Here is a 13361-nt window from a genome sequence, read left to right as displayed (position 1 = left end):
ACAATATCCAATTTCAGTAAGCAAACAAACACGGAGTCAGATGAACCGAATTGACCCAGATAAACGAGGTTCCACATATGATGTCGTGAGATTAGCCCTGGGGCAAGGCTGCCTTTTTTTCGGGATCCGGACGCCGCGATTTATCAATAGTTTTGTGTTTGATAATAAAATAACAAATAATTAATATTATTTCCCCCCCCCGCTTTATTAATTCATTTTGGTCATTACTAATGATGTGTATTCATTTTAAAGCATTACAATAAGGCATTACATTCACTTTAAATGAATGAACCTACTTTGTTGTCTACATCGGAGTAACAGCCACTTCTGAGCTATGAACCACTAACTTGTACTGTATGTATATTTGGAGGTTAAAGTGGTCTACAGCACTTGAATGGTAGAGCATTATTATGGTTTTGGACCAACTGAAGCCACTCTATTGGGTCACATTTCTTCAGGCTAATGCTGTTTACATCTGCTTCAGGACTAACAGCATTCTGGAGAATTGTATTTGTTTTTGCTCAGAAAATGGGATCCACATGTCTTTCCTTTATCATTTGATGTGCCGTCTAATAGACCTCAATGGCAGAAGATAATTATGATGGCTAATTAGTGATCATCAAGATGATTACACACTAATTAGGATCTCTCCATTTGTGTATCTCCGGTTGAGACTCTGGGAGGATCCAGAGCCTTGTTTTCCTTTTGCGAAAGTGTTAACGTATTACCACATGCTGCTTTGATGCATCAAACCCTCATATTACAACTGGCCAATGAATAGATCATTCTTACTGTTGTTTCTCATTCAGTATGAAAAATGCTTATTGTCCAGCGTAACATTTATTTTTACTTGTCTGAGGAGAGGAGGAAAAAACATCTATCCATCCATTATCTGTAGCCACTTATCCTGTTCTACAGGGTCGCAGGCAAGCTGGAGCCTATCCCGGCTGACTATGGGCGAGAGGCGGACAAGTCGCTAGGTTATTGCAGGGCAAGGCAACTGGACTTGCTTGAAATCTTTGAAGACGTTTCACCTCTCATCTGAAAGGCTTCTTCAGTTCTGTCTGATTAGTGGGGAGTTCCAGGTATTTATCCTGTAGTGGACCAAAAGCAACCCTAAGGAGAGTCATTGAGGTCACATGGATCGTTGACCCTCTCAGCCATCCTGTAGGTGTTAGGGAGGCTGGGTGTGAATGGTGTTAGCAGCCTAGAGGGTCATTAGGGTGATCTGTGGGTCGTTGGCTCTCGAATCATTGAAGTCAGTGGAGTCTTGGTGTGGATGTGTAACAGGGGACGTGGTCTGAGACACCACTTATCAACCACCTACAATGCAGTCCTTGACACATTTCCCAGACAATTGAATACACATCCATACCAAGACTCTGCTGACTTCAATGACTCACATGATGGCAGGGAGAGCCAACGACGCACAGATCACCCTAACAACTCTCTAGGCTGCTAACACCATTCACACCCAGCCTCCAGTGACCCTAACACCCACAGGATGACAGAGGGCCAATGACCCATGTGACCTCAGTGAGACTCCTTACGGTTGCTTTTGGTCCACTAGAGGATAAATACCTGGAACTCCCCACTAGTCAGACAGAACTGAAGAAGCCTTTCTGATGAGCGGTGAAATGTCTTCAAGAATTTCAAGCAAGTCCAGTTGCCTTCTTTAACACCTACGGTTTATGATCACCTGGATGACTGAAAACCTTCACAGACACATTACAGGTGACTACCTCATGAAGCTGGTTAAGAGAATGACAATAGTGTGTAAAGCATTATCAAGGTAAACACTGGATACTTTGAAAAATCTAAAATATCAAACATTTTTAACACTCTTTTTGGCTTATGACATAATTCCATATATGTTCCAGATGTTACTTCATTGTTTTGATGTCTTCAATATTGTTCTACAATGTGGAAAAACCTATGAATGAGTATGGGTCTACAAACTTTTGCCTGGTACTGTACATTGTAATGATTCACTCAAACAACTGATTCATTTTCTTCTTATCACATTTTAAAAATTTTCATATTAATATTGATTTCTTTGATATGAATACGTTTGGTGAAGACTGTGGATCTTTCACTGCAAGCTCCTTCTGTCTGCCTTCATAACATCCACATCTGACATCTGCAAACCTGGGAGGGATGCCTAAAATATTGGGTGAATTTAATGTCTTTAATTTAATGGATTCACTCATACGTCAGGGTTCTTTACTATTTTAAAAATGGAACAGAGGGACGAGGCTAGCAGATTCCCCCCAGGATAGTGTGTGACTGACACAACTGGCAACAATGTTAAAATGCTCACAGGTAAACAGCATTTGCAGTGCCAAAGCTGCAATTCATTTGCAATCCAGCAGTCATGCCAAGTACCAAGCATATTCAAACCACTCAATTTGAAACACAGCTCTCATCTTTTGCAGTTTGAATGTGAAGATTGGATATTGGATAACATACAGTAGGTTATTGCAGATAATAACAAAATGTTTTTGTATTCGCAAAGCAACAGACACTAAACTTTTAAACAGTCTCACAAATTAGCTAACTGCGAGCTAGCCTAGTAGTTAGCATGTCCGCCTCTTGACCGGGAGATTGTGAGTTCTACTTGCGGTTGGGTCATACCAAAGACCATCATAAAAATGGTACCTACTGCCACTTGGCAAGGCATGCTGCAAGTGGGGAGTCAAACTCTTGCGGTTACCAGGATTGGCCCCCCACTGTAACCCTTGCTGTATGGGTGAGAGGCCGAGGGCTATAGAAGCAGGGATCCGTGCCACCCAATGTGCCTTAAGGGCCTGGTTACTACTGGGACAGAAGACTGCCTGGGAAGACCATGTCTTGGCATGGGAGGAACTTTACATCCATCTAGCCATTATCCATAACCGCTTATCCTGTACAGGGTCGCAGGCAAGCTGGAGCCTATCCCAGCTGACTATGGGCGAGAGGCGGAGTACACCCTGGACAAGTTGCCAGATCATCGCAGGGCTAACGCATGGAGATAAACAACCATTCACACTCACACCTACAGTCAATTTAGAGCCACCAATTAGCCTAACCTGCAGGTCTTTGGATTGTGGAGGAAACCGGAGCACCCGGAGGAAACCCACGCAGACACAGGAAGAACATGCAAACTCCACACAAAAAGGCCCCCATTGGCCACTGGGCTCAAGCCCAGAATCTTTTGCTATGAGGCGACAGTACTAACCACTACACCACCATGCTGCCCGACTTTTTGATAAATTAGCTAGCAAGCTGGTGTATGGAAGGGATAATGGCCACCAAGGTGTCCTGTTATAGAAAATTATTGGATGATGCACTCATGACGACTTGTCATCCAAGTTACAGTCACACATATTAGCTAGCTGAGTAATGTACCTTCACCATGCCACATCAGTGAGAGGCAGTGTCTTCTCTGTTTTTCTTGAGAAAGGTGACTGTTCTCTTATAAGATGTGAAGGGGAGCTCACTCTTTACGATGTGGTAAGTGGTGCTGATTAACTTCTCCACCTACTGTATTGTATCATTGACTTGAAGTGGTTCAGCTGATGGGTTGTTCACCATCCACTTTGCCAGCTCAAATTGCAAACATTGGCGGTTCTTTTTTTGTGTGTGTGTTGAAATCTTGTTTTCTGTAGTTCCCTTGAAAAATGACCTTGGCAGGATATTGCTAGCAAACTGAGCAATACATACCACCACTGTTAACTTCCTCCATTCAGGTGTATTGCGTTTTCCATAGGAACGCCCTCTTTCTTTTCATAGCCTTCCACGATTCCTTTGACATTATTTTCAAGCTATTGTTTGAGGTGAAAAATGTCGACTGAAAGAATAAACTTGTCAGGGAATCAAGGGTTAGCTTTAGAAGCACAAGTGAACTGACTTGTGACTGTGATTGGCAGAAACACTGTGACTAACTTGAATAGGCCAGAGATTATCCAACATACTTTTTTACTGGCCCCGGACCATTGGGCCATTTCTTATGCCAAACCATGACATAATTCATACAAGGCAACTTGTATAGATTATCACAAATAAGATTATCATTAGTTGTCTTATGAAATCACAAGAATTCTAGTATCTCACTGATGTCACAACAACTTCACTGTCACAGCCTGATTTTTTTCATCTGCTACTTACTGTCATCCATGAGTATAATGTATGAATTATACACTCACCGGCACCCATACACTTGCTGTTTTATGCAGTTCTCTAATCCCTTGACAGCAGCACAATGCATAAAATCATGCAGATACAAATCAAGAGCTTCAGTTAATGTTCACTTCAAACATCAAAATGGGGAAAATGGTGATCTCAAGGTGTGACTTTCACTGTGGCATGGGTGTTGGTTTGAGCCAGATGGACTGGTTTGAGCATTTCAGAAACTGCTGATCTGATCTCCTGGGGTTTTCACACACAACAGTCTCTGGAGTTTACACAGAATGGTGCAAAAAACAAAAAAACATTGAGTTGCATGAGCAACAGTTCTGTGGGTGGAAACAAATACCTTGTTGATAAGACAGGTCAACGGAAAATGGCCAGATTGATTTGAGCTGCCAGGAAGGACATAGCAACTCATATAATTGCTCTTTACAACCATGGTGAGCAGAAAAGCATCTCAGCATGCAACAGCAGAAGACCACATTGGGTGCCATTCCTGCAGCCAAGAACAGGAATCTTAGAATCAAGAACAAGTTCCTATTAAAGTGGCCAGTGAGTGTAATGTATAATCTTTGGGGTATATGCCCCAGTAATAATCCAGAAGGAGGTGATATGATGTGGCCTGATCTGAAGCAGTGTTACTGTTACCACTCCAAAATGTTTTATTCCTCTTATACCAAAGCAATTTACTAACTATTACAAATGACACATCATAGTTTAACACTGTGTTTTTAAGGGATGTTTAATGTTATGAAAATTTTTGCTTGGGCTGATACAGCATAGTAGTGATGCAGAATTAAAATCATGGCAATACTGTCCTAGAAAAAGAAAGCGCTTGAGACCAGTGGAATGTCTAAGCCACAGTTTTCCTCAGGGCATAAGAGAAGGTCATAGTGTGAAACCGGATCAAGAATGAAAACTCTTTTCAGATAGAGGGGAGAAAACTCCATTGTTCCTGGAACTGAAGATGCTGGAAATGGGCAGAGACTGACTTTAGAGACAAAGAACATTATTTAGAACACCACCACTCAGCTTTTCTCCCCAACTCAATAACCATGGCCAAAGAAAACGCTTTTGCATGGATCTCAACCAGAAGTAGTTCTAGCAATTTAAATTCTGGTTTTAAAAGTGAGCATGCTATCCAACAACTTGGTCAATTTATGACATGTTGCTAGCAAGGTTTGTTCAACTGACTCCTTATCCAACATGATCTTTTTCGGATGATAGCCTAGTGACAAGATTAAAAAGTACAGTGCCTCCAGAACGTATGTATTCACCCTCCAGTGATTATTTCTGTTCTTGCTGTATTGCAGTGTCAAACTGAAGTACAGTGCCTTGAAAAAGTTCATACCTTGAACTTTTTCACATTTTTCCACCTTACAACCACGAACTTAAAAGTTTTTTATTGAGATTTTATGTGATAGACCAACACAGAGTAGCACATAATTGTGAAGTGAAACGAAAATGATGGTCTTCAAAATTTTAAACAAATAAAAATCTGAAAAATGTGGTGTGCATTAGTATTCAGCCCCCTGTACTCTGATACCTCTAAATACAATCCAGTGCAATCAATTGCCTTCAGAAGTCATCTAATTAGTTAATAGAGTCCTACTGTGTGTAATTTACTCTCAGCATAAATACACTTGTTCTGTGAAGGCCTCAGTGGTTTGTTAGAGAACACTGAAGAACAAACAGCATCATGAAGACCAAATAACTCACCAGACAGGTCAGGGATAAAGTTCTGGAGAAGTTTAAAGCAGGGTTAGGTTATAAAAAAATATCCCAAGCTCTGAACATCTCAAGAAGCACTGTTCAAGCCATCATTCAAAAATGGAAAAAGTATGGCACAACTGCAAACCTACCAAGACATGGCCGTCCACCTAAACTGACAGAGCGAGCAAGGAGAGCACTGGTCAGAGAAGCAGCCAATAGGCCCATGATCACTCTGGAGGAGCTGCAGAAATCCACAGCTCAGGTGGGAGAATCTGTGCACAGGACAACTATAAGTCATACACTCCACAAATCTGGCCTTTTTGGAAGAGTGGCAAGAAGAAAGCCATTGTTGAAAGACAGGTATAAGAAGTCCTGTTTGCAGTTTGCCAGAAGCCATGTAGGGGACACAGCAAACATGTGGAAGAAGGTGCTTTGATCAGATGAAATCAAAGTTGAACTTTTTGGCCTAAATGCAAAGCGCAATGTGTGGCGGAAAACTAACACTGCTCATCACCCTGCACACACCATCCCCACTGTGAAACATGGTGGTGGCAGCATCATGCTATGGAGATGCTTTTCTTCAGCAGGGACAGGGAAGCTGGTCAGAGTTGATGGGAAGATGGATGGAGCTAAATACTGGGCAATCCTGGAAGAAAACCTGTTGGAGGCTGCAAAAGACTTGAGACTGGGAAGGAGATTCACCTTCCAGCAAGACAATGACCCTAAACATACACCCAGAGCTACAATGGAATGGTTTAGATCAAAGAATATTCATGTGTTAGAATGGCCCAGTCAAAGTCCAGACCTAAATCCCATTGAGCATCTGTGGCAAGACTTGAAAATTGCTGTTCACAGACACTCTCCATCCAATCTGGCTGAGCTTGAGCTATTTTGCAAAGAAGAATGGGCAACAATTTCAGTGTCTAGATGTGCAAAGCTGGTAGAGACATACCACAAAAGACTTGCAGCTGTAATTGCAGCAAAAGGTGGCTCTACAAAGTATTGACGGGGCTGAATTGAGGGGGCTGAATACTAATGCACATCACATTTTTCAGATTTTTATTTGTTTAAAATTTTGAAGACCATTTATCATTTTTGTTTCACTTCACAATTATGTGCTACTCTGTGTTGGTCTATCACATAAAATCTCAATAAAAAAACTTTTAAGTTCGTGGTTGTAAGGTGGAAAAATGTGAAAAAGTTCAAGGGGTATGAATACTTTTTCAAGGCACTGTATATACATTTTTTTCCCTGCTCAGTCAAAAATTCCCAGTGCAAAAGAAGCACAGTGCATCCTAACATAGTTGTGGCGTAACATTGTGCCAAGCGCCTGAACTTTAACAGAGGGTGCCATGTGGCACACCAGCTGTTTTGACACGCATGGCACCAATGATATTCCAATATGCAAACAGCCCATCTGTGGTTTACAACCAAAAGTAAAGAAATGGATGACCTGTAGTGGAAAGACTGCCAAAGAATCGTTGCTGGCCAAACTTTACTGATGAAGATCAACATGCAATAGTGACTGCTAGAGATAAAAAACATTTTCAAATTGGAAGATTTAATTTTGACTGTGCTATGACTGGAATGAAGTATGTGGCATGGATTTATGTCACTGTTACTGGACACATTAATGACAGCTGCAACAAATCAATGAAGTGAAGGACAAATGGAAGCGCTTCAAGAAGAAGAACATGGATGGAAGAAACACAGGTGGATTGTATTATATTAGATGGACATGTGTGTTTTACTTGGAAATACACAACTCGTATTTTTCATACAAACTACAGTACATCCATGACATCGAGACCCAAAACCCTGACAAATCTCTATTTCTCATTCGCGAGGAAATTGATTAATTATTTTGATAAATTTGGGCACTTTTTGTTTGTGAATGTGTCTATATAATAAAAAGAAAATCACACCTTGGCTTGAAGATATGAAGTTTATCTTCTCAAGTTGAAAAACTCACATTTTTCGTACAAAATACATCACAGATCTGAGTGACATATTTAAATAATATTGGCCAGCGTAGAGTGGTATATCAGATATATTCCATTCAGCTAGCATGATATTGAACAAGTTGAAGATGAGTAGCTGAATGGAATATATCTGGTAGACCACAAAAAAAAGCCAACTATTATTATTATTATTATTATTATTATACACTCTCCATATCAGCTTTCTCAAAGACCAATGCTAGCTTATCTGTGACCCGGTACTGTTAACGCCGCGTGGCAGTGGAGTTGCTTTCCAGCCAGTGTAGTATTCATCGGTAATGTTAGCAAATGCTAATAAAGTGGTCAACCAAGTACTATCAAGAGCAAGTAGCACAGGTTAACAACTGAGAAGCTAAGATTTCTGTCTCCAGACTCTTCTTCTATGCACGCTCACCACAGTATTTTTCACTCAGACTTAAGTATTTATTTCCTTGTGTAATTTACTTAGTTACTTTCAAAATCAACATCGACAACTACACACAATGGAGCAATCTGGCAGCCAAAATTCTCACAAAATCTTCTGTATTTAAAGAAGCAAACCTGGCAGCCATGTTTGTTTACAAATTGTCACAGTCGCTCGCTAGCACAGAAGTTCTACGCCTCTGATGTGTCTCTTTTCCAGCATTTTGATGTCCATTGGTCTGTTTTTCTCTTGTAAATATGCTTGAAGAATATCTAATGAAGTTTTTGTAGCCTTTTAGGTGTTCAACGTGTCTTTCTGTTTCCCGACGAACAAAGAAATGCTCGTGCGCATGCGCAGCAGAAAACTCTCTTATTGGCTATTCGCATCAGCTCTGACGTGTGACATCATGTTGTCTTGACAACCATGTGATATCGTAAACCATATTCAACGCTCATTCTCCATTGGGTAGATTGACCTAATACGCATAGGATAAGCAGTATGCTAACATTATTGCATGCTATCAAACCAAATGAACGAAACCCGCTAGAAGGGAATGGAATACATGAATAGAATCCATCGAAAAAGTGTCCTGTATGTATAATAATTCCTGATATTTCACGCCAATGATGTCACTCCCAGTGTTTTCCCACTGACTAAATGTGTGTTGTCAAAATGGTGAACTGGTTCAAAATTAAAATTCTTTTGATTAACTTGCAGTTTTTTTTTTTCTGGATGTGTCCATATAATATAAAGAACATTACATGGTGGCGCGAAGATATGAAGTTTATCTTCTCGTATTGAAAAATATATCACTCATTCACATGTTCGCCACTCAAAGATAAACTTGATATCTTCGCGCAACCGTGTAACATCCTCCACATATATTTGCGATAAACCTAGCCAGAACTGTGTAGTACAGTATATCAGAAGACATCATCAAACTCATGGTCACGTCAACCATAAGGGTTTAAATGACTTCTTGATGACAAGAAGATTTTTGTCAAGTATTTTACTGAGACAACTCATATGGGAGTGATTGTGGATTTAATATGCTTGGAGTACATATACAGTACTCAACGTAAATGAGTACACCCCCTTTGAAAAGTAACATTTTAAACAATATCTCAATGAACACAATTTCCAAAATGTTGACAAGACAAAGTTTAATATAACATCTGTTTAATTTATAACATGAAAGTAAGATTAATAATATAATTTAGATTACACATTTTTTCAGTTTTACTCAAATTAGGGTGGTGCAAAAATGAGTACACCCCACAACAAAAACTACTACATCTAGCACTTTTGTATGGCCTCCATGATTTTTTATGACAGCACCAAGTCTTCTAGGCATGGAATGAACAAGTTGGTGACATTTTGCAACATCAATCTTTTTCCATTCTTCAACAATGACCTCTTTTAGTGACTGGATGCTGGATGGAGAGTGATGCTCAACTTGTCTCTTCAGAATTCCCCATAGGTGTTTGATTGGGTTCAGATCAGGAGACATACTTGGCCACTGAATCACTTTCACCCTGTTCTTCTTCAGAAATCCAACAGTGGCCTTAGATGTGTGTTTAGTCATGTTGGAAAAGTGCACGACGACCAAGGGCACGGAGTGGTGGTAGCATCTTCTCTCTTCAGTACACAGCAAAATCCCCAGTGTTGAATTAACACCCAGAGTGTTGATTTAACACCCTACTGTGTTTATATAGGTCCAATTGGACACAAATTAACTCTGAAAGTGTTAATTCAACACTGAGGAATTTGCTGTGTATAGAGCAATACATCTGTGAATTCATGATGCCATCAATGAAATGCAGCTCCCCGACACCAGCAGCACTCATGCAGCCCCACATAAGGACACTGCCACCACCATGTTTCACTGTAGGCACCATGCATTTTTCTTTGTATTCCTCACCTTTGCGACGCCACACAGTTTTGAAGCCATCAGTTCCAAAAACATTTATCTTGGTCTCATCACTCCAGAGTATAGCATCCCAGTAGTCTTCATCTTTGTCAGCATGGGCCCTGGCAAACTCTAGGCAGGCTTTTTTGTGCCTGGGCTTTAAGAGAGGCTTCTTTTGTGGACGGCATCCATGCATGCCATTCCTCTGCAGTGTACGCCGTATTGTGTCACGGGAAATAGTCACCCCAGTTTGGCTTTCTACTTCTTTAGATAACTGCAGTGAACTTGCATGCCGATTTTCTTCAACCCTTCTCATCAGAAGACGCTCCTGTTAAGGTGTTAACTTCTGTGGACGACCTGGACTTCTCTGTGAGATGGTTGCGGTTCCATCTTTCTTAAATTTTTGTACTACTTTTGCTACAGTATTCTGACTGATAAGTAAAGCTTTGCTGACCTTCTTGTAGCCTTCACCTTTGTGGTGTAAATAAATTATTTTCTTTGGGGAATTCTGAAGAGACAAGTTGAGCATCACTCTCCATCCAGCATCCAGTCACTAAAAGAGGTCATTGTTGAAGAATGGAAAAAGATTAATGTTGCAAAATGTCACCAACTTGTTCATTCCATGCCTAGAAGAATTGGTGCTGTCATTAAAAATCATGGAGGCCATACAAAGTACTAGATGTAGTAGTTTTTGTTGTGGGGTGTACTCATTTTTGCACCACCCTAATTTGAGTAAAACTGAAAAAATGTGTAATCTAAGTTATATTATTAACCTTACTTTCATGTTATAAGTTAAACAGATGTTATATTAAACTTTGTCTTGTCAACATTTTGGAAATTGTTTGTGTTCATTGAGATATTGTTTAAAATGTTACTTTTCAAAGGGGGTGTACTCATTTACGCTAAGCACTGTAGACCTGGTAGTACAGGGTAATAAGTTTTTTTTTTTGGATGATAATTTGTACTTTCCCCTCTTTCAACAAGCCAAATTTTGCCTGTGAAAGTCTTGGTAATTAACTGCTTAGTTGATTCAGATGTGTTAAGCAGTGTTGTACGAACATGTGCACAATGCCAAGCTGTATTATTATTATTATTATTATTATTATTATTAGTTTTTTAAAAGCCTTTTAGCCTTTTTCAGGATCCATCCATGACATGTCCAAGGTCATATTGTTTTTTGTTTTTTCTTTAATCAGCATTTGCTATGGTATATACTCTAGATCTGTCTCTAGCCAATATGGCCAAATATTTGTGGACACCTGACCATCATACCCTTATACAGTATGTATGTTCCTTCCCTTTTCCAAACTGTTGCCTCAAAGTTGCACACAATTGTATCGGATGTTTTTGTATGCTATAACATTATGTTCCAGCATGACAATGCACCAAGTGCACAAAGCAAGGTCCATGAAGACATGATTTGCTTGACCTCAACCCCACTATCCACTGTTGCCAAGCTCTATCACTAAAAGCACTAAACGACCAAAATTGAATCGAATTGACTAACAGCATACAGTTGTGGTTAGAAGTTTACATACACTCATCATGGGCATGAATGTCATGGTAATTTTGGGCTGTTAATGATTTCCTTGAACTCTTCTTTTTCCAGGGTAGAATGATTGTACAGCATACATCTTTAATGACTTAAAAAACAAGAATTGAGTGCAAAAGTTCGAATTTATTTTGGATTTTCTTTAATCCACACAGGGTCAAAATTACACATACAGGCTCAAATATGTACATACATTCACTTAAATCTGTTAATAAGTGGTGCTGAAGGTTCTACAATGTCTTTTAACTTGACAAGGCCAAGGCCTATTAACTTCTCGCTAGTGATCATGATTGACTACAACTGGTAGTTTCTCTTTGGCAGCATAAAAAGGATTTGTTTGACAGCACTCATTGAGTTGACCAGTGCTCAGAACCATGGGAAAGTTCAAGGAACTCAATGAAGATCTAAGAAGGACAATTGTAGATTTACACAAGTTGGAAAGGTCTCTTGGAGCCATTTCTAAACAACTGCAGATTCCAAGATCATCAGTTCAAATAATTGTACATAAGTATAAGTTATTCGGATGTGTCACCACTTTGGCAAGGTCTGCAAGAAGACCCAAACTGTCACCCTCAAATGAGAGGAAATTGGTTAGGATGTTCAGGAACAACCCAGGAATCACCAAGGCTCAAGCCTGCCATGAACTGGAAACTGCTGGAACACCAGCATCACTGTCTACAGTGAAGCAAGTTTTACATCACCATGGACCAAGAGGGTGCCGACCAAGAAAGAAGCCCCTGCTCCAAAATTGACACCTTCAAGCTTGACTGAAATTTGCAGCTGCCCACATGAGCAAGCCTAATGCCTTCTGGAGAAAAGTTTTATGGTCAGATGAGACAAAGATTGAGCTATTTGGCCACAATGACAAGAGGTATGTTTGGAGGAGTAAAGGTGAGGCTTTCAAACCTAAGAACACTGTACCAACTGTCAAGCATGGTGGTGGTAGCATCATGCTCTGGGGCTGTTTTGCTGCCAGTAGTACTGGTGCATTGCACAAAGTGGATGGAATAATGAAGGAGGAGGACTACCTCCAAATTCTTCAACTTCACCTCAAATCAACAGCTAGACGGTTGAAACTTGGACACAATTGGGTGTTCCAACAGGACAATGATCCCAAACACACATCAAAACTGGTTTTGGAATGGATAAAGCAGGCTAACGCTAAATTTCTGGAATGGCCTTCCCAAAGCCCCAACCTCAACCTTATTGACAATTTGTGGACTACTCTTAAAAGCTGGGTCCGTGCCAGGAAACCAACCAATTTAAATGAACTCTACCAATTCTGCCAAGAAGATTGGTCAAATATCCAGCCAGAATTATGCCAGAAGCTTGATGGCGGCTACCTAAAGCGTCTGGTCAAGGTGCAACTTGCTAAGGGACATTTAACCAAATATTAGTGGGGTGTATGTATATATTTGAGCCTGTATGTATAATTTTTACCCTGTGTGGATTAGAGAAAATCCAAAATAAATTCAAACTTGTGCACTCAATTCTTGTTTTTTGAAGTCAGTCAAGACATATGCTGTACAATCATTCCACCCTGGAAAAAGAACAGTTCAAGGAAATAATTAACAGCCCAAAATTACCAAGACATTCATGCCCATGATGAGTGTATGT

The sequence above is a fragment of the Neoarius graeffei genome, chromosome 3 (genome assembly GCF_027579695.1).
Source record: "Neoarius graeffei isolate fNeoGra1 chromosome 3, fNeoGra1.pri, whole genome shotgun sequence".
NCBI lineage: Eukaryota > Metazoa > Chordata > Actinopteri > Siluriformes > Ariidae > Neoarius > Neoarius graeffei.
The sequence above is the reverse complement of the archived record's forward strand: the minus strand, read 5'-3'. Positions refer to the sequence as shown.